A 27,002-nucleotide genomic window follows, 5' to 3' on the forward strand; every position below is an offset into this window, starting at 1 on the left:
ATCCCCTCCTCTCTCCGTAGCAGCCAGGCTTCCGTCTCTCTGCACAGGGAGCGGGTGACACTTGTATTGCCACTAGCCACTGTGCCTGCCAGGGCCGGCTCTCCTGCTTCGCAACCGTTTCCAGACCAGAAGGCCAACGGCTCCTGCTCTTCTCCCTGGGCAGCGTGCTGCACCTTCCACAGACATGCTCCCGGGGAGCGTAGGGAAAGACGTGTCCCTTTCCTTAAGGCTCTTTCCACAGGCGCAACCGCGCTTCTCTCTCAGGCAGAGGGATGCTAGGGCAAAGATGATTTCGCTCCATGCGGGTATCTTCCACCATGCCGTGGAGACTAGCTCAGGCATTCAGCGGCAGCATCACACACATCCGATTCTTATATCCCAACGAATGCTGTGCCTTCCCAGAGGAGATGCCTGAGAAAAGAGGATTTTGCTGTATGCGGGTTTCTCCCACCGTGAGACTGGGATCAGGCAACCAGCAGCAGCAGCCCACAGTACCGACTCTGATTTCCCAGCGACTGCTATGCTTTCCCAGAGGTTTTCAGCTTGGCGCGAACCGCACTTCGCTACTGCTTCCTCAGCAAGGCTTTGGTCGTTTGCTCTGTCTCGGCAGGGAAGAAAAGCCGCGGGAGAGCTGGTACCTCTTGGGCCATGCTTTCCCGGGCTCCAAGTTCGCTCCCGGGGTTCACCTTGCTAAGCCGAACTAAGTAGCAGACACAGTCACAACCCTGCAGCAGCGTGCGTGGCCTAGCATGGCACTCTATGCCTATTACCATCTCCTGGGTGGTAGTTAAGGCTTTGCCTTTTGTTCCGGCGCTCAGGCAGACTCGGGGTCTAGGCCAGTGCCTTCACCACAGGAGAGAGGAGGCGACAGGATCCCTGCACACGGCCCGTGCACTGGGATGGGGAACTGTGGAGGCAGTCTCCACTCCATCCCCGGCACACCCCTTGTCACCCACATCGCTGCCATATCTTGGTGGAAGACGGCATCTGACTGCTCGTTTCTCCATGGGGTTGTTTCTGCGAGTTGCGGGAAAGGCACCTGTTGGCAAGCCCAAGTCTGCCCTAGGGACAGGTGGCCAAGGAGATGCTTTCCGCTTGGGACCAGAGGCACAGGACAGGCCTGCCTTCTGCCCAGACTCCTTCCTCAGAGTGAAGCACACGCCCCTGCCCTAGTCGTCCCCTCATGTCTCCTTTGCAGCCAGGCTTCTATCTCTCTGGACAGGGAGCGGGGGACACTTGTCTTGCCACCGGACTGCTGTTCTTGCCACGGCAGGCTATCCTGCTTCCTGAGCGTTTCCCGACCCAGAGTCCAACGGCTCCTTCTCTTCTCTGGGGGCGGCGTGCTGCGCCTTCCCCACATTGCTCCTGGGGAGCGTGGTGTCAGACGTGTGCAACCACGATTCTCTCTCCAGCAGAGGGGATGGTAGGGCAAAGAGTATTTCGCCCCATGCGGGTAGCATTCACCGTGCTGCGGAGACTAGCCCAGGCAAGGAGCAGCAGCATCCCCAAACCAAACTCAGATTTCCCAACGAATGCTGTGCTTTCCAAGGGCAGATGACAAGGCAAAGAGGCTTTCGCTGTATGCGGGTTTCTCCCACCGCGAGACTGGGCTCAGGCAAGCAGCAACAGCACGCAGAACATTTCTCAGCGAATGCTGTACTTTCGCAGAGGCTTTGGCTTGGAGTGAACAGCACTTCGCCGCTGCTTCCTCAGCAAGGCTTCAGTCGCGTCAGGGAAGAAGAGCTGCGGGAGAGCTGGTGCCTCTTGGGCCTTTTTTCCCACGCTCCATGTTCGCGTCCTTGGTTCACCCTGCCAGGCCGAACTAAGCAGACACAGCCACAAACCTGCAGTAGCGTGCGGTGCCTAGGATGGCACCCTATACACACTACCATCTCCCGGTGTAGGCATCGTTTGGCCTTTAACACTGGCGCTCTGGCGGAATCGCGGACTAAGCCAGTGCTTTCCCCACAGGAAAGGAGAGGTGACAGGATCCCTGCACACGGCCCGTGAACGGAATAGGGAGCTTTGGGGGACTGTCCCCACTCTTTCCCCTTAAACCCCGTGCCTCCTCCAAGCATTCACATCCTGTTGGAAGACGGAGTCTGACTCCCCGTTATTTCAGGGAGCTGTTTCTGCGAGTTCAGCGTAGGCGCCTGGTGGCTAGCGCATGTCTGCCCCAGGGACAGGTGGCCAAAGAGCTGCTGTGTCCTTGGGCCCAGAGGCTCAGGACAGGCATGCTTTCTGACCAGACTCCTTCCTAAGAGTGGAGCACGCACCCTGCCCTACTCATCCCCTCCTATCTCCGTAGCAGCCAGGCTTCCGTCTCTCTGCACAGGGAGCGGGTGACACTTGTATTGCCACTAGCCACTGTGCCTGCCAGGGCCGGCTCTCCTGCTTCGCAACCGTTTCCAGACCAGAAGGCCAACGGCTCCTGCTCTTCTCCCTGGGCAGCGTGCTGCACCTTCCACAGACATGCTCCTGGGGAGCGTAGGGAAAGACGTGTCCCTTTCCTTAAGGCTCTTTCCACAGGCGCAACCGCGCTTCTCTCTCAGGCAGAGGGATGCTAGGGCAAAGATGATTTCGCTCCATGCGGGTATCTTCCACCATGCCGTGGAGACTAGCTCAGGCATTCAGCGGCAGCATCACACACATCCGATTCTTATATCCCAACGAATGCTGTGCCTTCCCAGAGGAGATGCCTGAGAAAAGAGGATTTTGCTGTATGCGGGTTTCTCCCACCGTGAGACTGGGATCAGGCATCCAGCAGCAGCAGCCCACAGTACCGACTCTGATTTCCCAGCGACTGCTATGCTTTCCCAGAGGTTTTCAGCTTGGCGCGAACCGCACTTCGCTACTGCTTCCTCAGCAAGGCTTTGGTCGTTTGCTCTGTCTCGGCAGGGAAGAAAAGCCGCGGGAGAGCTGGTACCTCTTGGGCCATGCTTTCCCGGGCTCCAAGTTCGCTCCCGGGGTTCACCTTGCTAAGCCGAACTAAGTAGCAGACACAGTCACAACCCTGCAGCAGCGTGCGTGGCCTAGCATGGCACTCTATGCCTATTACCATCTCCTGGGTGGTAGTTAAGGCTTTGCCTTTTGTTCCGGCGCTCAGGCAGACTCGGGGTCTAGGCCAGTGCCTTCACCACAGGAGAGAGGAGGCGACAGGATCCCTGCACACGGCCCGTGCACTGGGATGGGGAACTGTGGAGGCAGTCTCCACTCCATCCCCGGCACACCCCTTGTCACCCACATCGCTGCCATATCTTGGTGGAAGACGGCATCTGACTGCTCGTTTCTCCATGGGGTTGTTTCTGCGAGTTGCGGGAAAGGCACCTGTTGGCAAGCCCAAGTCTGCCCTAGGGACAGGTGGCCAAGGAGATGCTTTCCCCTTGGGACCAGAGGCACAGGACAGGCCTGCCTTCTGCCCAGACTCCTTCCTCAGAGTGAAGCACACGCCCCTGCCCTAGTGGTCCCCTCATGTCTCCTTTGCAGCCAGGCTTCCATCTCTCTGGACAGGGAGCGGGGGACACTTGTCTTGCCACCGGACTGCTGTTCTTGCCACGGCAGGCTATCCTGCTTCCTGAGCGTTTCCCGACCCAGAGTCCAACGGCTCCTTCTCTTCTCTGGGGGCGGCGTGCTGCGCCTTCCCCACATTGCTCCTGGGGAGCGTGGTGACAGACGTGTGCAACCACGATTCTCTCTCCGGCAGAGGGGATGGTAGGGCAAAGAGTATTTCGCCCCATGCGGGTATCATTCACCGTGCTGCGGAGACTAGCCCAGGCAAGGAGCAGCAGCATCCCCAAACCAAACTCAGATTTCCCAACGAATGCTGTGCTTTCCAAGGGCAGATGACAAGGCAAAGAGGCTTTCGCTGTATGCGGGTTTCTCCCACCGCGAGACTGGGCTCAGGCAAGCAGCAACAGCACGCAGAACATTTCTCAGCGAATGCTGTACTTTCGCAGAGGCTTTGGCTTGGAGTGAACAGCACTTCGCCGCTGCTTCCTCAGCAAGGCTTCAGTCGCGTCAGGGAAGAAGAGCTGCGGGAGAGCTGGTGCCTCTTGGGCCTTTTTCCCACGCTCCATGTTCGCGTCCTTCATTCACCCTGCCAGGCCGAACTAAGCAGACACAGCCACAAACCTGCAGTAGCGTGCGGTGCCTAGGATGGCACCCTATACACACTACCATCTCCCGGTGTAGGCATCGTTTGGCCTTTTACACTGGCGCTCAGGCGGAATTGCGGACTAAGCCAGTGCTTTCCCCACAGGAAAGGAGAGGTGACAGGATCCCTGCACACGGCCCGTGAACGGAATAGGGAGCTTTGGGGGACTGTCCCCACTCTTTCCCCTTAAACCCCGTGCCTCCTCCAAGCTTTCACATCCTGTTGGAAGACGGAGTCTGACCCCCCGTTATTTCAGGGAGCTGTTTCTGCGAGTTCAGCGTAGGCGCCTGGTGGCTAGCGCATGTCTGCCCCAGGGACAGGTGGCCAAAGAGCTGCTGTGTCCTTGGGCCCAGAGGCTCAGGACAGGCATGCTTTCTGACCAGACTCCTTCCTAAGAGTGGAGCACGCACCCTGCCCTACTCATCCCCTCCTCTCTCCGTAGCAGCCAGGCTTCCGTCTCTCTGCACAGGGAGCGGGTGACACTTGTATTGCGACCAGCCACTGTGCCTGCCAGGGCCGGCTCTCCTGCTTCGCAACCGTTTCCAGACCAGAAGGCCAACGGCTCCTGCTCTTCTCCCTGGGCAGCGTGCTGCACCTTCCACAGACATGCTCCTGGGGAGCGTAGGGAAAGACGTGTCCCTTTCCTTAAGGCTCTTTCCACAGGCGCAACCGCGCTTCTCTCTCAGGCAGAGGGATGCTAGGGCAAAGATGATTTCGCTCCATGCGGGTATCTTCCACCATGCCGTGGAGACTAGCTCAGGCATTCAGCGGCAGCATCACACACATCCGATTCTTATATCCCAACGAATGCTGTGCCTTCCCAGAGGAGATGCCTGAGAAAAGAGGATTTTGCTGTATGCGGGTTTCTCCCACCGTGAGACTGGGATCAGGCAACCAGCAGCAGCAGCCCACAGTACCGACTCTGATTTCCCAGCGACTGCTATGCTTTCCCAGAGGTTTTCAGCTTGGCGCGAACCGCACTTCGCTACTGCTTCCTCAGCAAGGCTTTGGTCGTTTGCTCTGTCTCGGCAGGGAAGAAAAGCCGCGGGAGAGCTGGTACCTCTTGGGCCATGCTTTCCCGGGCTCCAAGTTCGCTCCCGGGGTTCACCTTGCTAAGCCGAACTAAGTAGCAGACACAGTCACAACCCTGCAGCAGCGTGCGTGGCCTAGCATGGCACTCTATGCCTATTACCATCTCCTGGGTGGTAGTTAAGGCTTTGCCTTTTGTTCCGGCGCTCAGGCAGACTCGGGGTCTAGGCCAGTGCCTTCACCACAGGAGAGAGGAGGCGACAGGATCCCTGCACACGGCCCGTGCACTGGGATGGGGAACTGTGGAGGCAGTCTCCACTCCATCCCCGGCACACCCCTTGTCACCCACATCGCTGCCATATCTTGGTGGAAGACGGCATCTGACTGCTCGTTTCTCCATGGGGTTGTTTCTGCGAGTTGCGGGAAAGGCACCTGTTGGCAAGCCCAAGTCTGCCCTAGGGACAGGTGGCCAAGGAGATGCTTTCCCCTTGGGACCAGAGGCACAGGACAGGCCTGCCTTCTGCCCAGACTCCTTCCTCAGAGTGAAGCACACGCCCCTGCCCTAGTCGTCCCCTCATGTCTCCTTTGCAGCCAGGCTTCCATCTCTCTGGACAGGGAGCGGGGGACACTTGTCTTGCCACCGGACTGCTGTTCTTGCCACGGCAGGCTATCCTGCTTCCTGAGCGTTTCCCGACCCAGAGTCCAACGGCTCCTTCTCTTCTCTGGGGGCGGCGTGCTGCGCCTTCCCCACATTGCTCCTGGGGAGCGTGGTGACAGACGTGTGCAACCACGATTCTCTCTCTCCGGCAGAGGGGATGGTAGGGCAAAGAGTATTTCGCCCCATGCGGGTATCATTCACCGTGCTGCGGAGACTAGCCCAGGCAAGGAGCAGCAGCATCCCCAAACCAAACTCAGATTTCCCAACGAATGCTGTGCTTTCCAAGGGCAGATGACAAGGCAAAGAGGCTTTCGCTGTATGCGGGTTTCTCCCACCGCGAGACTGGGCTCAGGCAAGCAGCAACAGCACGCAGAACATTTCTCAGCGAATGCTGTGCTTTCGCAGAGGCTTTGGCTTGGAGCAAACAGCAATTCGCCGCTGCTTCCTCAGCAAGGCTTCAGTCGCATGTGGGTAGTAGAGCTGCGGAAGAGCGGGTGTCTCTTGGGCCTTTTTTCCCGGGCTCCATGTTCGCGTCCTTGGTTCACCCTGCCAGGCCGAACTAAGCAGACACAGCCACAAACCTGCAGTAGCGTGCGGTGCCTAGGATGGCACCCTATACACACTACCATCTCCCGGTGTAGGCATCGTTTGGCCTTTTACACTGGCGCTCAGGCGGAATTGCGGACTAAGCCAGTGCTTTCCCCACAGGAAAGGAGAGGTGACAGGATCCCTGCACACGGCCCGTGAACGGAATAGGGAGCTTTGGGGGACTGTCCCCACTCTTTCCCCTTAAACCCCGTGCCTCCTCCAAGCTTTCACATCCTGTTGGAAGACGGAGTCTGACTCCCCGTTATTTCAGGGAGCTGTTTCTGCGAGTTCAGCGTAGGCGCCTGGTGGCTAGCGCATGTCTGCCCCAGGGACAGGTGGCCAAAGAGCTGCTGTGTCCTTGGGCCCAGAGGCTCAGGACAGGCATGCTTTCTGACCAGACTCCTTCCTAAGAGTGGTGCACGCACCCTGCCCTACTCATCCCCTCCTCTCTCCGTAGCAGCCAGGCTTCCGTCTCTCTGCACAGGGAGCGGGTGACACTTGTATTGCCACCAGCGACTGTGCCTGCCAGGGCCGGCTCTCCTGCTTCGCAACCGTTTCCAGACCAGAAGGCCAACGGCTCCTGCTCTTCTCCCTGGGCAGCGTGCTGCACCTTCCACAGACATGCTCCTGGGGAGCGTAGGGAAAGACGTGTCCCTTTCCTTAAGGCTCTTTCCACAGGCGCAACCGCGCTTCTCTCTCAGGCAGAGGGATGCTAGGGCAAAGATGATTTTGCTCCATGCGGGTATCTTCCACCATGCCGTGGAGACTAGCTCAGGCATTCAGCGGCAGCATCACACACATCCGATTCTTATATCCCAACGAATGCTGTGCCTTCCCAGAGGAGATGCCTGAGAAAAGAGGATTTTGCTGTATGCGGGTTTCTCCCACCGTGAGACTGGGATCAGGCAACCAGCAGCAGCAGCCCACAGTACCGACTCTGATTTCCCAGCGTTTGCTATGCTTTCCCAGAGGTTTTCAGCTTGGCGCGAACCGCACTTCGCTACTGCTTCCTCAGCAAGGCTTTGGTCGTTTGCTCTGTCTCGGCAGGGAAGAAAAGCCGCGGGAGAGCTGGTACCTCTTGGGCCATGCTTTCCCTGGCTCCAAGTTCGCTCCCGGGGTTCACCTTGCTAAGCCGAACTAAGTAGCAGACACAGTCACAACCCTGCAGCAGCGTGCGTGGCCTAGCATGGCACTCTATGCCTATTACCATCTCCTGGGTGGTAGTTAAGGCTTTGCCTTTTGTTCCGGCGCTCAGGCAGACTCGGGGTCTAGGCCAGTGCCTTCACCACAGGAGAGAGGAGGCGACAGGATCCCTGCACACGGCCCGTGCACTGGGATGGGGAACTGTGGAGGCAGTCTCCACTCCATCCCCGGCACACCCCTTGCCATCCACATCGCTGCAACATCTAGGTGGAAGACGGCATCTGACTGCCCGTTTTTCCATGGGGTTGTTTCTTCGAGTTGCGGGAATGGCACCTGGTGGCAAGCCCAAGTCTGCCCTTAGGACAGGTGGCCAAGGAGATGCTGTCCCCTTGGAACCTGAGGCAAAGGACAGGCCTGTCTTCTGCCAAGACTCCTTCCTCAGAGGGGAGCACACGCCCCTGCCCTAGTCGTCCCCTCATGTCTCCTTTGCAGCCAGGCTTCCATCTCTCTGGACAGGGAGCAGGGGAAACTTGTTTTGCCACAGGCCAGCTGTTTGTGCCACAGCAGGCTATCCTGTTTCCTGGGCGTTTCCTGTACTAAAAGCTAACGGCTCCTTCTCTTCTCCAGGGGCGGCGTGCTGCACCTTCCCCACACTTGCTGCTGGGGAGCGCGGTGACAGACGTGTGCAAGCAGACTTCTCTCTCAGGCAGAAGGGATGCCAGGGCAAAGAGTATTTCGCTCCATGTGGGTATCTTCCACCGTGCTGCAGAGACTAGCTCCGGCAAGCAGCACCAGCATCCCCAAACCAAATTCAGATTTCCCAACAAATGCTGTGCTTTCCAAGGGCAGATGACAAGGCAAGGAGGCTTTCGCTGTATGCGGGTTTCTCCCAACGCGAGACAGGGCTCAGGCAAGCAGCAGCAGCCCGCAGAACATTTCTCAGCGAATGCTGTGCTTTCGCAGAGGCTTTGGCTTGGAGCGAACAGCAATTCGCCGCTGCTTCCTCAGCAAGGCTTCAGTCGCATGTGGGTAGAAGAGCTGCGGAAGAGCGGGTGTCTCTTGGGCCTTTTTTCCCGGGCTCCATGTTCGCGTCCTTGGTTCACCCTGCCAGGCCGAACTAAGCAGACACAGCCACAAACCTGCAGTAGCGTGCGGAGCCTAGGATGGCACCCTATACACACTACCATCTCCCGGTGTAGGCATCGCTTGGCCTTTTTCTCTGGCGCTCAGGCAGACTCGCGGACTAGCCCAGTGCTTTCCCACAGGAAAGGAGAGGTGACAGGATCCCTGCACACCGCCCGTGCACGTAATAGGGAGCTTTGGGGGACTGTCCCCACCCCTTCCCCTTAAACCCCGTGCCTCCTCCAAGCTTCCACATCCTGGAGGAAGACGGCGTCTGACTCCCCGTTAATTCAGGGAGCTGTTTCTTTGAGTTCAGCGTAGGCGCCTGGTGGCTAGCGCATGTCTGCCCCAGGGACAGGTGGCCAAAGAGCTGCTGTCTCCTTGGGCCCAGAGGCTCAGGACAGGCATGCTTTCTGCCCAGACTCCTTCCTCAGAGTGGAGAACGCGCCCTGCCCTACACATCCCCTCCTCTCTCCGTTGCAGCCAGGCTTCCGTCTCTCTGCACAGGGAGCGGGTGACACTTGTATTGCCACCGGCCGCTGTGCCTGCCAGGGCCAGCTCTCCTGCTTCGTAATCGTTTCCAGACCAGAAGGCCAACGGCTCCTGCTCTTCTCCCTGGGCAGCGTGCTGCACCTTCCACAGACATGCTCCTAGGGAGAGCACTGAAAGACGTGTCCCTTTCCTTAAGGCTCTTTCCACAGGCGCAACCGCGCTTCTCTCTCAGGCAGAAGGGTGCTAGGGCAAAGAGGATTTTGCTCCCTGCGGGTATCTTCCACCATGCTGCGGAGACTAGCTCAGGCATTCAGCTGCAGCATCACAGACATCCGATTCTGATTTCCCAACGAATTCTGTGCCTGCTCAGAGGAGATGCACGGGCAAAGAGGCTTTTGCTGTATACGAGTTTCTCCCACCGCGAGTTTGGGCTCAGGCAAGCAGAGGAAGAGCCCGCAGAACCGACTCTGAGTTCCCAGCGACTGGTATTCTTTCCCAGAGGTTTTCAGCTTGGCACGAACCGCATTTGGTTGCTGCTTTCTCAGCAAGGCTTTGGTCGTTCGCTCTGTCGCGGCAGGGAAGAAAAGCCTCGGGAGAGCTGCTGCCTCTTGGGCCTTGCTTTCCCAGGCTCCAAGTTCGCGCCCGGAGTTCACCATGCTACGCCGAACTAAGCAGACACAGTCACAACCCTGCAGCAGTGTGTGTGGCCTAGCATGGCACTCTATGCCTATTTCCATCTCCTGGGGGGTAGTTAAGGCTTTGCCTCTTGTTCCGGCGCTCAGGCAGACTCGGGGTCTAGGCCAGTGCCTTCACCACAGGAGAGAGTAGGCAACAAGATCCCTGCACATGGCCCGTGCACTGGGATGGGGAACTGTGGGGGAGATTCTCCACTCCATCCCCGGCACACCCCTGCCACCCACATTGCTGCCACATCTTGGTGGAAGACGGCATCTGACTGCTCGTTTCTCCATGGGGTTGTTTCTGCGAGTTGTGGGTAAGGCACCTGGTGGCAAGCTAAAGTCTGCCCTTGGGACATGTGGCCAAGGAGATGCTTTCCCCTTGGGACCAGAGGCACAGGACAGGCCTGCCTTCTGACCAGAATCCTTCCTCAGAGTGGAGCACATGCCCCTGCCCTAGTCGTCCCCTCATGTCTCCTTAGCAGCCAGACTTCCATCTCTCTGGACAGGGAGCGGGGCCACTTGTCTTGCCACCGGACTGCTGTTCATGCCACGGCAGGCCTTCCTGCTTCCCGAGCATTTCCCATCCCAGAGGCCAAGGGCTCCTTCTCTTCTCTGGGCGCGGCATGCTTCGCCTTACCCACATTGCTCCTGGGGAGCGCGGTGACAGACGTGCGCAACCACGCTTCTCTCTCAGGCAGAGGGGATGGGAGGGGAAAGAGTATTTCGCCCCATGCGGGTATCATTCACCGTTCTGTGGAGACTAGCTCAGGCAAGCAGCAGCAGCATCCCCAAACCCAACTCTGATTTCCCAACGAATGCTGCACTTTCCCAGAGGAGATGCCCGGGCAAAGAGCCTTAAGCTGTATGCGGGTTTCTCCCACCGTGAGACTGGGATCAGGCAAGCAGCAGCTTCAGCCCACAGTACTGACTCTGATTTCTCAGCGAATACTATGCTTTCACAGAGGCTTTGGGCTTGGAGCGAACCGCACTTCACCACTGCTTCCTCAGCAAGGCTTCTTTCGCGTCAGGGAAGAAGAGCTGCCGGAGAGCTGGTGCCTCTTGGGCCTTGCTTTCCCGGGCTCCAAGTTCGTGCCCGGTGTTCACCTTGATGGTTAGCTTTAGGTGCAGGCAGGGTCATGGTCAGATATAGGGTAAGGTTCAAGTTTCGGTGCGGGTCAAGGTTCATGTCAGAGTCAGGGTTAGGTTTGGGACTGGTTTAGTGTCAGGGTTAGGGTCAGGGTCAGGGTTAGGTTCATGGTTATGGTAAGGTCAGCTTTATGTTTAGGTTCTGTTTTATGAGTAGGTTCAGGATCAGGGTTAACTTTACGGTTACGATTCTGTTCAGGATCATGAATTGGGTCAGAGTTCAGTTTACAGTCAGGGTTAGGGCCAGTATTAAGGTCAAGGCCAGGGTCAGGTTTAAGGTTAAGTTCTGACATAGGCAAAGTTCAGAGTTAGGGTTATGATCAGGGTCAGGGAGAGGGTCAGGATTATTGTTAAAGTGGGGTTAGGTTTAGGGTTAGAGGTAGGTTGCGGGTTAGGGTTCGACCGGGGTAGGGTCAGTGTCAGGGATAATGTTAGGGGTTAGTTTTAGGATTAGGTTCAGCATTAGGTTTCGGGTCAGGGACCGTGTTAGTGTCACGGTCAGGGTTACGTTTAGGGTTAGAGATAGGTTCAGGCTCCCATTCAGTGTCAGGGTTAGTGTTAGGTTCAGGGTCAGGGTCATTGTTAGGGTCAGGGTTAGGTTTCTGGTCTTTGCCTGGGTCTGGGTCAGGGTGAAGTCTAGGGCCAGTGTCAGGTTTACGGTCAGGATCAGGTATTGGTTTAAAGTCCACATTCGGGTCAGGGACAAGGTTATGTAGTGGTCATTGTTAGGGTCATGGTTAGGTTTAGGGTCAGGGCCAGGGTCAGGTTTAGGGTCCGGGTCTGGTATAGGCAAAGTTCAGGGTTAGGGTTATGATCATAGTCAGGTATAGGGTCAGGGTTATTGTTAATGTTTAGGGTTAGTTCTACGTTTAGCGTTAGGTTGACGGTTAGGGTGAGAACTTGTTAGGGTCAGGGTCCGTGGTAGGGTTAGGGCTTAGTGTTAGGGTTAGGTTCAGAGATAGGATTCGGGGGAGGGCCCATGTTAGTGTCAGGGTCAGGGTTACATTTAGGGTCAGAGTTAGGTTCAGTCTCACAGTCAGGGTCAGGTTTAGTGTTCAGTTGATTGTCGGGGTCACTGTAAGGGTCAGGGTTAGGTTATCGTCATGGTCTGGGTCAGGGTCAGGGTGAAGTTTAGCACCAGTGTCCTTTTTAGGGTCAGGTTCAGGTATTGGTTTAAAGTCCACATTCGGGTCAGGGACAGGGCTCTGTACTGGTCAGAGTTAGTGTCAAGGTTAGGATTAGGTTCAGAGTCAGGGTCAGGTAAAGGTCAGGGCCAGCGTCAGGTTCAGGGTCAGGCTTTGGTATAGGGTCAATGTTTGGTTCAGTGTCACAGTTATGTTTTGGCGGTAGGGTTTGGGATTGGGGTTTGGGTTAGAGTTAGAAGTAGGGTTATGGTGAGGGTTAGGGTTAGGGTTAGACAGCGTAAGGTCACGGTTAGGGTTTGGTTTAGGGTCGGGGTTAGTGTTAGGTTCAGAGTCAGCATGAGGTGTAGGTTCAGGGTCCTTATTAGGGTCATGGTTAGAGTTACCATTAGGTTTAGGGTTAGGGTCAAGCACACTGTCACGGTCAGGGGTGGGGTTAGGGTCCGGGTTAGGTTTGAGTCATGGTTACGGTAATGTCAGAGTTAGGTTTAGGTTCAGGGTCCACATCAGGGTCAGTGTCAGGCTTAGGTTTAGGTTTAGGGTTCAGGTCAGGATCACAGTCAGGGTCAGGTTCAGGGTCAGGGTCAGGGCTTGGGTCAGGTTTTGGGGCAGGCTCACAGTCAGTGTCAGGGTCAGGGTCAGGGTTAATGGTTTCTGTTAGGGTTAGCCCCGCTCCTGGGTCATAGACCCATCCGTTCAGGGTCTCAGGATAAACCCTGGGCAGAAGGGTGTAGACCGTACACCCGATCCCACTTAAGCAGCCTTAAACTGGGGTGTGAACATGACTTGCCCACCAGATATCTAAACCCTCATCAGCCTGATCCTGCTTGGGGCATCTCCACCCAAGATGGCATGGCAAGGTCCTCTTGACACACAGTCACACAGACACCCAGAGGCACTCGCACACACACACACACACACACACACACAGAGACAGGGAGGAGACCTAGGGCTACACAATTGGAAAAGATGTGTGGGACTCTCTGACTCTGAGCCCCCTGGCGTCACCTTTTAATTTTATTAGCCAAAGGGCCTGCGGCGTTGGGGAAACCTGATATGACCTGCCAGGGAGGGGACGTGTCTGGCGGGCGAGCTCTCTTTTCCCTGCATCCTCTCGGCTTTAGTACAGCAGAGAACATGTCGCTTCCTTTAGGATGTGCCTAGAAATGAGCTGGGCACGGCGGTTTTCTCTGTAATGGGGTGCATGGATACGTGGGTTCCCATTCAGTTGGGCTCTGTCGTCAAGGAAGTGAGGTCACCACTGCCTGGGGGCTCCTTACCGAACTTCCTGCTCCACCGGAGCTCCCTGAGCCGCCGGTCGCCAAGCTGCTCAAGGCTCACACTCCACTCAATGCAGAGCCCATCCAGTGACCCCCATACAGCCTCCCCCCAGGCCCTGGGAGGCCTGGGTGCAGCTGTTGTCCCCGCTGGAGGGAACAGAGCTGGGTTTAGACCAGGTTAGTGTTAGGGTTAGGGTTAAGAATGACTTAGGGTCAGGGATAGGGTTAGACGTCTTTGGGGTCAGGGTTAGCGTAAGGTTTAGGGTGGGGTCGGGGTTAGGGATAGGTTCATGGTTAGGTTTAGGGTCAGGATCACTGTAGGTTCAGGGTTAGCATTACGGTCAGAGTCAGGCTCAGGGTCAGTGTTAGGCTGATGGTTAGGTTTAGGGTCAGGTTCAGGGTCATGGTCAGTTTTAGGGTCAGGTTCAAGTTTTGGTTTGGGGGCAAGGTCATGTCAGGGACAGGGTTAGGTTTGGGACAGGTTTAGTGTCAGGGTTAGGGTCACGGTCAGTGTTAGGTTCATGGTCATGGTAAGGTCAGCTTTATGTTTAGGTTCTGTTTTTTTTTTTCTTTTTTTTTTTTTTTAAGATTTTATTTATTTATTTGACAGAGAGACATCACAAGTAGATGGAGAGGCAGGCAGAGAGAGAGAGAGAGAGAGGGAAGCAGGCACCCTGCCGAGCAGAGAGCCCGATGTGGGACTCGATCCCAGGACCCTGAGGTCATGACCTGAGCTGAAGGCAGCGGCTTAACCACTGAGCCACCCAGGCGCCCATAGGTTCTGTTTCATGAGTAGGTTCAGGATCGGGGTTAGCTTTAGGTTTACTAATCTGTTCAGGACCACGGATTGGCTCAGAGTTAGGTTTACAGTCAGGGTTAGGGTCAGTATTAAGGTCAAGGCCAGGGTCAGGTTTAAGGTTAAGTTCTGACATAGGCAAAGTTCAGAGTTAGGGTTATGATCAGGGTCAGGGAGAGGGTCAGGATTATTGTTAAAGTGGGGTTAGGTTTATGGTTAGAGGTAGGTTGCGGGTTAGGGTTCGACCGGGGTAGGGTCAGTGTCAGGGATAATGTTAGGGGTTAGTTTTAGGGTTAGGTTCAGCATTAGGTTTCGGGTCAGGGCCCGTGTTAGTGTCAGGGTCAGGGTTACGTTTAGGGTTAGAGATAGGTTCAGGCTCCCATTCAGTGTCAGGGTTAGTGTTAGGTTCAGGGTCAGGGTCACTGTTAGGGTCAGGGTTAGGTTTCTGGTCTTTGCCTGGGTCTGGGTCAGGGTGAAGTCTAGGGCCAGTGTCAGGTTTACGGTCAGGATCAGGTATTGTTTAAAAGTCCACATTCGGGTCAGGGACAAGGTTATGTAGTGGTCATTGTTAGGGTCATGGTTAGGTTTAGGGTCAGGGCCAGGGTCAGGTTTAGGGTCCGGGTCTGGTATAGGCAAAGTTCAGGGTTAGGGTTATGATCATAGTCAGGTATAGGGTCAGGGTTATTGTTAATGTTTAGGGTTAGTTCTACGTTTAGCGTTAGGTTGACGGTTAGGGTGAGAACTTGTTAGGGTCAGGGTCCGTGGTAGGGTTAGGGCTTAGTGTTAGGGTTAGGTTCAGAGATAGGATTCGGGGGAGGGCCCATGTTAGTGTCAGGGTCAGGGTTACATTTAGGGTCAGAGTTAGGTTCAGTCTCACAGTCAGGGTCAGGTTTAGTTTTCAGTTGATTGTCGGGGTCACTGTAAGGGTCAGGGTTAGGTTATCGTCATGGTCTGGGTCAGGGTCAGGGTGAAGTTTAGCACCAGTGTCCTTTTTAGGGTCAGGTTCAGGTATTGGTTTAAAGTCCACATTCGGGTCAGGGACAGGGCTCTGTACTGGTCAGAGTTAGTGTCAAGGTTAGGATTAGGTTCAGAGTCAGGGTCAGGTAAAGGTCAGGGCCAGGGTCAGGTTCAGGGTCAGGCTTTGGTATAGGGTCAATGTTCGGTTCAGTGTCACAGTTATGTTTTGGCGGTAGGGTTTGGGATTGGGGTTTGGGTTAGAGTTAGAAGTAGGGTTATGGTGAGGGTTAGGGTTAGGGTTTGACAGCGTAAGGTCAGGGTTAGGGTTTGGTTTAGGGTCGGGGTTAGTGTTAGGTTCAGGGTCAGCATGAGGTGTAGGTTCAGGGTCCTTATTAGGGTCATGGTTAGAGTTACCATTAGGTTTAGGGTTAGGGTCAAGCACACTGTCACGGTCAGGGGTGGGGTTAGGGTCCGGGTTAGGTTTGAGTCATGGTTACGGTAATGTCAGAGTTAGGTTTAGGTTCAGGGTCCACATCAGGGTCAGTGTCAGGCTTAGGTTTAGGTTTAGGGTTCAGGTCAGGATCACAGTCAGGGTCAGGTTCAGGGTCAGGGTCAGGGCTTGGGTCAGGTTTTGGGGCAGGCTCACAGTCAGTGTCAGGGTCAGGGTCAGGGTTAATGGTTTCTGTTAGGGTTAGCCCCGCTCCTGGGTCATAGACCCATCCGTTCAGGGTCTCAGGATAAACCCTGGGCAGAAGGGTGTAGACCCTACACCCGATCCCACTTAAGCAGCCTTAAACTGGGGTGTGAACATGACTTGCCCACCAGATATCTAAACCCTCATCAGCCTGATCCTGCTTGGGGCATCTCCACCCAAGATGGCATGGCAAGGTCCTCTTTACACACAGTCACACAGACACCCAGAGGCACTCGCACACACACACACACACACACACACAGAGACAGGGAGGAGACCTAGGGCTAAACAATTGGAAAAGATGTGTGGGACTCTCTGACTCTGAGCCCCCTGGCGTCACCTTTTAATTTTATTAGCCAAAGGGCCTGCGGCGTTGGGGAAACCTGATATGACCTGCCAGGGAGGGGACGTGTCTGGCGGGCGAGCTCTCTTTTCCCTGCATCCTCTCGGCTTTAGTACAGCAGAGAACATGTCGCTTCCTTTAGGATGTGCCTAGAAATGAGCTGGGCACGGCGGTTTTCTCTGTAATGGGGTGCATGGATACGTGGGTTCCCATTCAGTTGGGCTCTGTCGTCAAGGAAGTGAGGTCACCACTGCCTGGGGGCTCCTTACCGAACTTCCTGCTCCACCGGAGCTCCCTGAGCCGCCGGTCCCCAAGCTGCTCAAGGCTCACACTCCACTCAATGCAGAGCCCATCCAGTGACCCCCATACAGCCTCCCCCCAGGCCCTGGGAGGCCTGGGTGCAGCTGTTGTCCCCGCTGGAGGGAACAGAGCTGGGTTTAGACCAGGTTAGTGTTAGGGTTAGGGTTAAGAATGACTTAGGGTCAGGGATAGGGTTAGACGTCTTTGGGGTCAGGGTTAGCGTAAGGTTTAGGGTGGGGTCAGGGTTAGGGCTAGCTTCATGGTTAGGTTTAGGGTCAGGATCACTGTAGGTTCAGGGTTAGCATTAGGGTCAGAGTCAGGCTCAGGGTCAGTGTTAGGCTGATGGTTAGGTTTAGGGTCAGGTTCAGGGTCATGGTCAGTTTTAGGGTCAGGTTCAAGTTTTGGTTTGGGGGCAAGGTCATGTCAGGGACAGGGTTAGGTTTGGGACAGGTTTAGTGTCAGGGTTAGGGTCACGGTCAGTGTTAGGTTCATGGTCATGGTAAGGTCAGCTTTATGTTTAGGTTCTGTTTCTTTTTTTTTTCTTTTTTTTTTTTAAGATTTAATTTATTTATTTGACAGAGAGAAATCACAAGTAGATGGAGAGGCAGGCAGAGAGAGAGAGAGAGAGAGGGAAGCAGGCACCCTGCCGAGCAGAGAGCCCGATGTGGGACTCGATCCCAGGACCCTGAGGTCATGAACTGAGCTGAAGGCAGCGGCTTAACCACTGAGCCACCCAGGTGCCCATAGGTTCTGTTTCATGAGTAGGTTCAGGATCGGGGTTAGCTTTAGGTTTACTAATCTGTTCAGGACCACGGATTGGGTCAGAGTTAGGTTTACAGTCAGGGTTAGGGTCAGTATTAAGGTCAAGGCCAGGGTCAGGTTTAAGGTTAAGTTCTGACATAGGCAAAGTTCAGAGTTAGGGTTATGATCAGGGTCAGGGAGAGGGTCAGGATTATTGTTAAAGTGGGGTTAGGTTTATGGTTAGAGGTAGGTTGCGGGTTAGGGTTCGACCGGGGTAGGGTCAGTGTCAGGGATAATGTTAGGGGTTAGTTTTAGGGTTAGGTTCAGCATTAGGTTTCGGGTCAGGGCCCGTGTTAGTGTCAGGGTCAGGGTTACGTTTAGGGTTAGAGATAGGTTCAGGCTCCCATTCAGTGTCAGGTTTAGTGTTAGGTTCAGAGTCAGGGTCACTGTTAGGGTCAGGGTTAGGTTTCTGGTCTTTGCCTGGGTCTGGGTCAGGGTGAAGTCTAGGGCCAGTGTCAGGTTTACGGTCAGGATCAGGTATTGGTTTAAAGTCCACATTCGGGTCAGGGACAAGGTTATGTAGTGGTCATTGTTAGGGTCATGGTTAGGTTTAGGGTCAGGGCCAGTGTCAGGTTTAGGGTCCGGGTCTGGTATAGGCAAAGTTCAGGGTTAGGGTTATGATCATAGTCAGGTATAGGGTCAGGGTTATTGTTAATGTTTAGGGTTAGTTCTACGTTTAGCGTTAGGTTGACGGTTAGGGTGAGAACTTGTTAGGGTCAGGGTCCGTGGTAGGGTTAGGGCTTAGCGTTAGGGTTAGGTTCAGAGATAGGATTCGGGGGAGGGCCCATGTTAGTGTCAGGGTCAGGGTTACATTTAGGGTCAGAGTTAGGTTCAGTCTCACAGTCAGGGTCAGGTTTAGTGTTCAGTTGATTGTCGGGGTCACTGTAAGGGTCAGGGTTAGGTTATCGTCATGGTCTGGGTCAGGGTCAGGGTGAAGTTTAGCACCAGTGTCCTTTTTAGGGTCAGGTTCAGGTATTGGTTTAAAGTCCACATTCGGGTCAGGGACAGGGCTCTGTACTGGTCAGAGTTCGTGTCAAGGTTAGGATTAGGTTCAGAGTCAGGGTCAGGTAAAGGTCAGGGCCAGGGTCAGGTTCAGGGTCAGGCTTTGGTATAGGGTCAATGTTCGGTTCAGTGTCACAGTTATGTTTTGGCGGTAGGGTTTGGGATTGGGGTTTGGGTTAGAGTTAGAAGTAGGGTTATGGTGAGGGTTAGGGTTAGGGTTAGACAGCGTAAGGTCAGGGTTAGGGTTTGGTTTAGGGTCGGGGTTAGTGTTAGGTTCAGGGTCAGCATGAGGTGTAGGTTCAGGGTCCTTATTAGGGTCATGGTTAGAGTTACCATTAGGTTTAGGGTTAGGGTCAAGCACACTGTCACAGTCAGGGGTGGGGTTAGGGTCCGGGTTAGGTTTGAGTCATGGTTACGGTAATGTCAGAGTTAGGTTTAGGTTCAGGGTCCACATCAGGGTCAGTGTCAGGCTTAGGTTTAGGTTTAGGGTTCAGGTCAGGATCACAGTCAGGGTCAGGTTCAGGGTCAGGGTCAGGGCTTGGGTCAGGTTTTGGGGCAGGCTCACAGTCAGTGTCAAGGTCAGGGTCAGGGTTAATGGTTTCTGTTAGGGTTAGCCCCGCTCCTGGGTCATAGACCCATCCGTTCAGGGTCTCAGGATAAACCCTGGGCAGAAGGGTGTAGACCCTACACCCGATCCCACTTAAGCAGCCTTAAACTGGGGTGTGAACATGACTTGCCCACCAGATATCTAAACCCTCATCAGCCTGATCCTGCTTGGGGCATCTCCACCCAAGATGGCATGGCAAGGTCCTCTTTACACACAGTCACACAGACACCCAGAGGCACTCGCAAACACACACACAGACACAGAGACAGGGAGGAGACCTAGGGCTACACAATTGGAAAAGATGTGTGGGACTCTCTGACTCTGAGCCCCCCCTGGCGTCACCTTTTAATTTTATTAGCCAAAGAGCCTGCGGCGTTGGGGAAACCTGATATGACCTGCCAGGGAGGGGACGTGTCTGGCGGGCGAGCTCTCTTTTCCCTGCATCCTCTCGGCTTTAGTACAGCAGAGAACATGTCGCTTCCTTTAGGATGTGCCTAGAAATGAGCTGGGCACGGCGGTTTTCTCTGTAATGGGGTGCATGGATACGTGGGTTCCCATTCAGCTGGGCTCTGTTGTCAAGGAAGTGAGGTCACCACTGCCTGGGGGCTCCTTACCGAACTTCCTGCTCCACCGGAGCTCCCTGAGCCGCCGGTCCCCAAGCTGCTCAAGGCTCACACTCCACTCAATGCAGAGCCCATCCAGTGACCCCCATACAGCCTCCCCCCAGGCCCTGGTAGGCCTGGGTGCAGCTGTTGTCCCCGCTGGAGGGAACAGAGCTGGGTTTAGACCAGGTTAGTGTTAGGGTTAGGGTTAAGAATGACTTAGGTTCAGGGTTAGGGTTAGACGTCTTTGGGGTCAGGGTTAGCGTAAGGTTTAGGGTGGGGTCAGGGTTAGGGAGTTAGGTTTAGGGTCAGGATCACTGTAGGTTCAGGGTTAGCATTACGGTCAGAGTCAGGCTCAGGGTCAGTGTTAGGCTGATGGTTAGGTTTAGGGTCAGGTTCAGGGTCATGGTCAGTTTTAGGGTCAGGTTCAAGTTTTGGTTTGGGGGCAAGGTCATGTCACGGTCAGGGTTAGGTTTGGGACAGGTTTAGTGTCAGGGTTAGGGTCACGGTCAGTGTTAGGTTCATGGTCATGGTAAGGTCAGCTTTATGTTTAGGTTCTGTTTCATGCGTAGGTTCAGGATCGGGGTTAGCTTTAGGTTTACTAATCTGTTCAGGACCACGGATTGGGTCAGAGTTAGGTTTACAGTCAGGGTTAGGGTCAGTATTAAGGTCAAGGCCAGGGTCAGGTTTAAGGTTAAGTTCTGACATAGGCAAAGTTCAGAGTTAGGGTTATGATCAGGGTCAGGGAGAGGGTCAGGATTATTGTTAAAGTGGGGTTAGGTTTATGGTTAGAGGTAGGTTGCGGGTTAGGGTTCGACCGGGGTAGGGTCAGTGTCAGGGATAATGTTAGGGGTTAGTTTTAGGGTTAGGTTCAGCATTAGGTTTCGGGTCAGGGCCCGTGTTAGTGTCAGGGTCAGGGTTACGTTTAGGGTTAGAGATAGGTTCAGGCTCCCATTCAGTGTCAGGGTTAGTGTTAGGTTCAGGGTCAGGGTCACTGTTAGGGTCAGGGTTAGGTTTCTGGTCTTTGCCTGGGTCTGGGTCAGGGTGAAGTCTAGGGCCAGTGTCAGGTTTACGGTCAGGATCAGGTATTGGTTTAAAGTCCACATTCGGGTCAGGGACAAGGTTATGTAGTGGTCATTGTTAGGGTCATGGTTAGGTTTAGGGTCAGGGCCAGGGTCAGGTTTAGGGTCCGGGTCTGGTATAGGCAAAGTTCAGGGTTAGGGTTATGATCATAGTCAGGTATAGGGTCAGGGTTATTGTTAATGTTTAGGGTTAGTTCTACGTTTAGCGTTAGGTTGACGGTTAGGGTGAGAACTTGTTAGGGTCAGGGTCCGTGGTAGGGTTAGGGCTTAGCGTTAGGGTTAGGTTCAGAGATAGGATTCGGGGGAGGGCCCATGTTAGTGTCAGGGTCAGGGTTACATTTAGGGTCAGAGTTAGGTTCAGTCTCACAGTCAGGGTCAGGTTTAGTGTTCAGTTGATTGTCGGGGTCACTGTAAGGGTCAGGGTTAGGTTATCGTCATGGTCTGGGTCAGGGTCAGGGTGAAGTTTAGCACCAGTGTCCTTTTTAGGGTCAGGTTCAGGTATTGGTTTAAAGTCCACATTCGGGTCAGGGACAGGGCTCTGTACTGGTCAGAGTTAGTGTCAAGGTTAGGATTAGGTTCAGAGTCAGGGTCAGGTAAAGGTCAGGGCCAGCGTCAGGTTCAGGGTCAGGCTTTGGTATAGGGTCAATGTTCGGTTCAGTGTCACAGTTATGTTTTGGCGGTAGGGTTTGGGATTGGGGTTTGGGTTAGAGTTAGAAGTAGGGTTATGGTGAGGGTTAGGGTTAGGGTTAGACAGCGTAAGGTCAGGGTTAGGGTTTGGTTTAGGGTCGGGGTTAGTGTTAGGTTCAGGGTCAGCATGAGGTGTAGGTTCAGGGTCCTTATTAGGGTCATGGTTAGAGTTACCATTAGGTTTAGGGTTAGGGTCAAGCACACTGTCACGGTCAGGGGTGGGGTTAGGGTCCGGGTTAGGTTTGAGTCATGGTTACGGTAATGTCAGAGTTAGGTTTAGGTTCAGGGTCCACATCAGGGTCAGTGTCAGGCTTAGGTTTAGGTTTAGGGTTCAGGTCAGGATCACAGTCAGGGTCAGGTTCAGGGTCAGGGTCAGGGCTTGGGTCAGGTTTTGGGGCAGGCTCACAGTCAGTGTCAGGGTCAGGGTCAGGGTTAATGGTTTCTGTTAGGGTTAGCCCCGCTCCTGGGTCATAGACCCATCCGTTCAGGGTCTCAGGATAAACCCTGGGCAGAAGGGTGTAGACCCTACACCCGATCCCACTTAAGCAGCCTTAAACTGGGGTGTGAACATGACTTGCCCACCAGATATCTAAACCCTCATCAGCCTGATCCTGCTTGGGGCATCTCCACCCAAGATGGCATGGCAAGGTCCTCTTTACACACAGTCACACAGACACCCAGAGGCACTCGCAAACACACACACACACACAGAGACAGGGAGGAGACCTAGGGCTACACAATTGGAAAAGATGTGTGGGACTCTCTGACTCTGAGCCCCCTGGCGTCACCTTTTAATTTTATTAGCCAAAGAGCCTGCGGCGTTGGGGAAACCTGATATGACCTGCCAGGGAGGGGACGTGTCTGGCGGGCGAGCTCTCTTTTCCCTGCATCCTCTCGGCTTTAGTACAGCAGAGAACATGTCGCTTCCTTTAGGATGTGCCTAGAAATGAGCTGGGCACGGCGGTTTTCTTTGTAATGGGGTGCATGGATACGTGGCTTCCCATTCAGTTGGGCTCTGTCGTCAAGGAAGTGAGGTCACCACTGCCTGGGGGCTCCTTACCGAACTTCCTTCTCCACCGGAGCTCCCTGAGACGCCGGTCCCCAAGCTGCTCAAGGCTCACACTCCACTCAATGCAGAGCCCATCCAGTGACCCCCATACAGCCTCCCCCCAGGCCCTGGTAGGCCTGGGTGCAGCTGTTGTCCCCGCTGGAGGGAACAGAGCTGGGTTTAGACCAGGTTAGTGTTAGGGTTAGGGTTAAGAATGACTTAGGGTCAGGGTTAGGGTTAGACGTCTTTGGGGTCAGGGTTAGCGTAAGGTTTAGGGTGGGGTCAGGGTTAGGGAGTTAGGTTTAGGGTCAGGATCACTGTAGGTTCAGGGTTAGCATTACGGTCAGAGTCAGGCTCAGGGTCAGTGTTAGGCTGATGGTTAGGTTTAGGGTCAGGTTCAGGGTCATGGTCAGTTTTAGGGTCAGGTTCAAGTTTTGGTTTGGGGGCAAGGTCATGTCAGGGTCAGGGTTAGGTTTGGGACAGGTTTAGTGTCAGGGTTAGGGTCACGGTCAGTGTTAGGTTCATGGTCATGGTAAGGTCAGCTTTATGTTTAGGTTCTGTTTCATGCGTAGGTTCAGGATCGGGGTTAGCTTTAGGTTTACTAATCTGTTCAGGACCACGGATTGGGTCAGAGTTAGGTTTACAGTCAGGGTTAGGGTCAGTATTAAGGTCAAGGCCAGGGTCAGGTTTAAGGTTAAGTTCTGACATAGGCAAAGTTCAGAGTTAGGGTTATGATCAGGGTCAGGGAGAGGGTCAGGATTATTGTTAAAGTGGGGTTAGGTTTATGGTTAGAGGTAGGTTGCGGGTTAGGGTTCGACCGGGGTAGGGTCAGTGTCAGGGATAATGTTAGGGGTTAGTTTTAGGGTTAGGTTCAGCATTAGGTTTCGGGTCAGGGCCCGTGTTAGTGTCAGGGTCAGGGTTACGTTTAGGGTTAGAGATAGGTTCAGGCTCCCATTCAGTGTCAGGTTTAGTGTTAGGTTCAGGGTCAGGGTCACTGTTAGGGTCAAGGTTAGGTTTCTGGTCTTTGCCTGGGTCTGGGTCAGGGTGAAGTCTAGGGCCAGTGTCAGGTTTACGGTCAGGATCAGGTATTGGTTTAAAGTCCACATTCGGGTCAGGGACAAGGTTATGTAGTGGTCATTGTTAGGGTCATGGTTAGGTTTAGGGTCAGGGCCAGGGTCAGGTTTAGGGTCCGGGTCTGGTATAGGCAAAGTTCAGGGTTAGGGTTATGATCATAGTCAGGTATAGGGTCAGGGTTATTGTTAATGTTTAGGGTTAGTTCTACGTTTAGCGTTAGGTTGACGGTTAGGGTGAGAACTTGTTAGGGTCAGGGTCCGTGGTAGGGTTAGGGCTTAGCGTTAGGGTTAGGTTCAGAGATAGGATTCGGGGGAGGGCCCATGTTAGTGTCAGGGTCAGGGTTACATTTAGGGTCAGAGTTAGGTTCAGTCTCACAGTCAGGGTCAGGTTTAGTGTTCAGTTGATTGTCGGGGTCACTGTAAGGGTCAGGGTTAGGTTATCGTCATGGTCTGGGTCAGGGTCAGGGTGAAGTTTAGCACCAGTGTCCTTTTTAGGGTCAGGTTCAGGTATTGGTTTAAAGTCCACATTCGGGTCAGGGACAGGGCTCTGTACTGGTCAGAGTTCGTGTCAAGGTTAGGATTAGGTTCAGAGTCAGGGTCAGGTAAAGGTCAGGGCCAGGGTCAGGTTCAGGGTCAGGCTTTGGTATAGGGTCAATGTTCGGTTCAGTGTCACAGTTATGTTTTGGCGGTAGGGTTTGGGATTGGGGTTTGGGTTAGAGTTAGAAGTAGGGTTATGGTGAGGGTTAGGGTTAGGGTTAGACAGCGTAAGGTCAGGGTTAGGGTTTGGTTTAGGGTCGGGGTTAGTGTTAGGTTCAGGGTCAGCATGAGGTGTAGGTTCAGGGTCCTTATTAGGGTCATGGTTAGAGTTACCATTAGGTTTAGGGTTAGGGTCAAGCACACTGTCACGGTCAGGGGTGGGGTTAGGGTCCGGGTTAGGTTTGAGTCATGGTTACGGTAATGTCAGAGTTAGGTTTAGGTTCAGGGTCCACATCAGGGTCAGTGTCAGGCTTAGGTTTAGGTTTAGGGTTCAGGTCAGGATCACAGTCAGGGTCAGGTTCAGGGTCAGGGTCAGGGCTTGGGTCAGGTTTTGGGGCAGGCTCACAGTCAGTGTCAGGGTCAGGGTCAGGGTTAATGGTTTCTGTTAGGGTTAGCCCCGCTCCTGGGTCATAGACCCATCCGTTCAGGGTCTCAGGATAAACCCTGGGCAGAAGGGTGTAGACCCTACACCCGATCCCACTTAAGCAGCCTTAAACTGGGGTGTGAACATGACTTGCCCACCAGATATCTAAACCCTCATCAGCCTGATCCTGCTTGGGGCATCTCCACCCAAGATGGCATGGCAAGGTCCTCTTTACACACAGTCACACAGACACCCAGAGGCACTCGCAAACACACACACACACACAGAGACAGGGAGGAGACCTAGGGCTACACAATTGGAAAAGATGTGTGGGACTCTCTGACTCTGAGCCCCCTGTCGTCACCTTTTAATTTTATTAGCCAAAGAGCCTGCGGTGTTGGGGAAACCTGATATGACCTGCCAGGGAGGGGACGTGTCTGGCGGGCGAGCTCTCTTTTCCCTGCATCCTCTCGGCTTTAGTACAGCAGAGAACATGTCGCTTCCTTTAGGATGTGCCTAGAAATGAGCTGGGCACGGCGGTTTTCTCTGTAATGGGGTGCATGGATACGTGGGTTCCTATTCAGTTGGGCTCTGTCGTCAAGGAAGTGAGGTCACCACTGCCTGGGGGCTCCTTACCGAACTTCCTTCTCCACCGGAGCTCCCTGAGCCGCCGGTCCCCAAGCTGCTCAAGGCTCACACTCCACTCAATGCAGAGCCCATCCAGTGACCCCCATACAGCCTCCCCCCAGGCCCTGGGAGGCCTGGGTGCAGCTGTTGTCCCCGCTGGAGGGAACAGAGCTGGGTTTAGACCAGGTTAGTGTTAGGGTTAGGGTTAAGAATGACTTAGGGTCAGGGTTAGGGTTAGACGTCTTTGGGGTCAGGGTTAGCGTAAGGTTTAGGGTGGGGTCAGGGTTAGGGAGTTAGGTTTAGGGTCAGGATCACTGTAGGTTCAGGGTTAGCATTACGGTCAGAGTCAGGCTCAGGGTCAGTGTTAGGCTGATGGTTAGGTTTAGGGTCAGGTTCAGGGTCATGGTCAGTTTTAGGGTCAGGTTCAAGTTTTGGTTTGGGGGCAAGGTCATGTCAGGGTCAGTGTTAGGTTTGGGACAGGTTTAGTGTCAGGGTTAGGGTCACGGTCAGTGTTAGGTTCATGGTCATGGTAAGGTCAGCTTTAGGTTTAGGTTCTGTTTCATGAGTAGGTTCAGGATCGGGGTTAGCTTTAGGTTTAGTAATCTGTTCAGGACCACGGATTGGGTCAGAGTTAGGTTTACAGTCAGGGTTAGGGTCAGTATTAAGGTCAAGGCCAGGGTCAGGTTTAAGGTTAAGTTCTGACATAGGCAAAGTTCAGAGTTAGGGTTATGATCAGGGTCAGGGAGTGGGTCAGGATTATTGTTAAAGTGGGGTTAGGTTTAGGGTTAGAGGTAGGTTGCGGGTTAGGGTTCGACCGGGGTAGGGTCAGTGTCAGGGATAATGTTAGGGGTTAGTTTTAGGGTTAGGTTCAGCATTAGGATTCGGGTCAGGGCCCGTGTTAGTGTCAGGGTCAGGGTTACGTTTAGGGTTAGAGATAGGTTCAGGCTCCCATTCAGTGTCAGGGTTAGTGTTAGGTTCAGGGTCAGGGTCACTGTTAGGGTCAGGGTTAGGTTTCTGGTCTTTGCCTGGGTCTGGGTCAGGGTGAAGTCTAGGGCCAGTGTCAGGTTTACGGTCAGGATCAGGTATTGGTTTAAAGTCCACATTCGGGTCAGGGACAAGGTTATGTAGTGGTCATTGTTAGGGTCATGGTTAGGTTTAGGGTCAGGGCCAGGGTCAGGTTTAGGGTCCGGGTCTGGTATAGGCAAAGTTCAGGGTTAGGGTTATGATCATAGTCAGGTATAGGGTCAGGGTTATTGTTAATGTTTAGGGTTAGTTCTACGTTTAGCGTTAGGTTGACGGTTAGGGTGAGAACTTGTTAGGGTCAGGGTCCGTGGTAGGGTTAGGGCTTAGTGTTAGGGTTAGGTTCAGAGATAGGATTCGGGGGAGGGCCCATGTTAGTGTCAGGGTCAGGGTTACATTTAGGGTCAGAGTTAGGTTCAGTCTCACAGTCAGGGTCAGGTTTAGTGTTCAGTTGATTGTCGGGGTCACTGTAAGGGTCAGGGTTAGGTTATCGTCATGGTCTGGGTCAGGGTCAGGGTGAAGTTTAGCACCAGTGTCCTTTTTAGGGTCAGGTTCAGGTATTGGTTTAAAGTCCACATTCGGGTCAGGGACAGGGCTCTGTACTGGTCAGAGTTAGTGTCAAGGTTAGGATTAGGTTCAGAGTCAGGGTCAGGTAAAGGTCAGGGCCAGGGTCAGGTTCAGGGTCAGGCTTTGGTATAGGGTCAATGTTCGGATCAGTGTCACAGTTATGTTTTGGCGGTAGGGTTTGGGATTGGGGTTTGGGTTAGAGTTAGAAGTAGGGTTATGGTGAGGGTTAGGGTTAGGGTTAGA

This window comes from Mustela lutreola, chromosome 15 (genome assembly GCF_030435805.1).
Source record: "Mustela lutreola isolate mMusLut2 chromosome 15, mMusLut2.pri, whole genome shotgun sequence".
NCBI lineage: Eukaryota > Metazoa > Chordata > Mammalia > Carnivora > Mustelidae > Mustela > Mustela lutreola.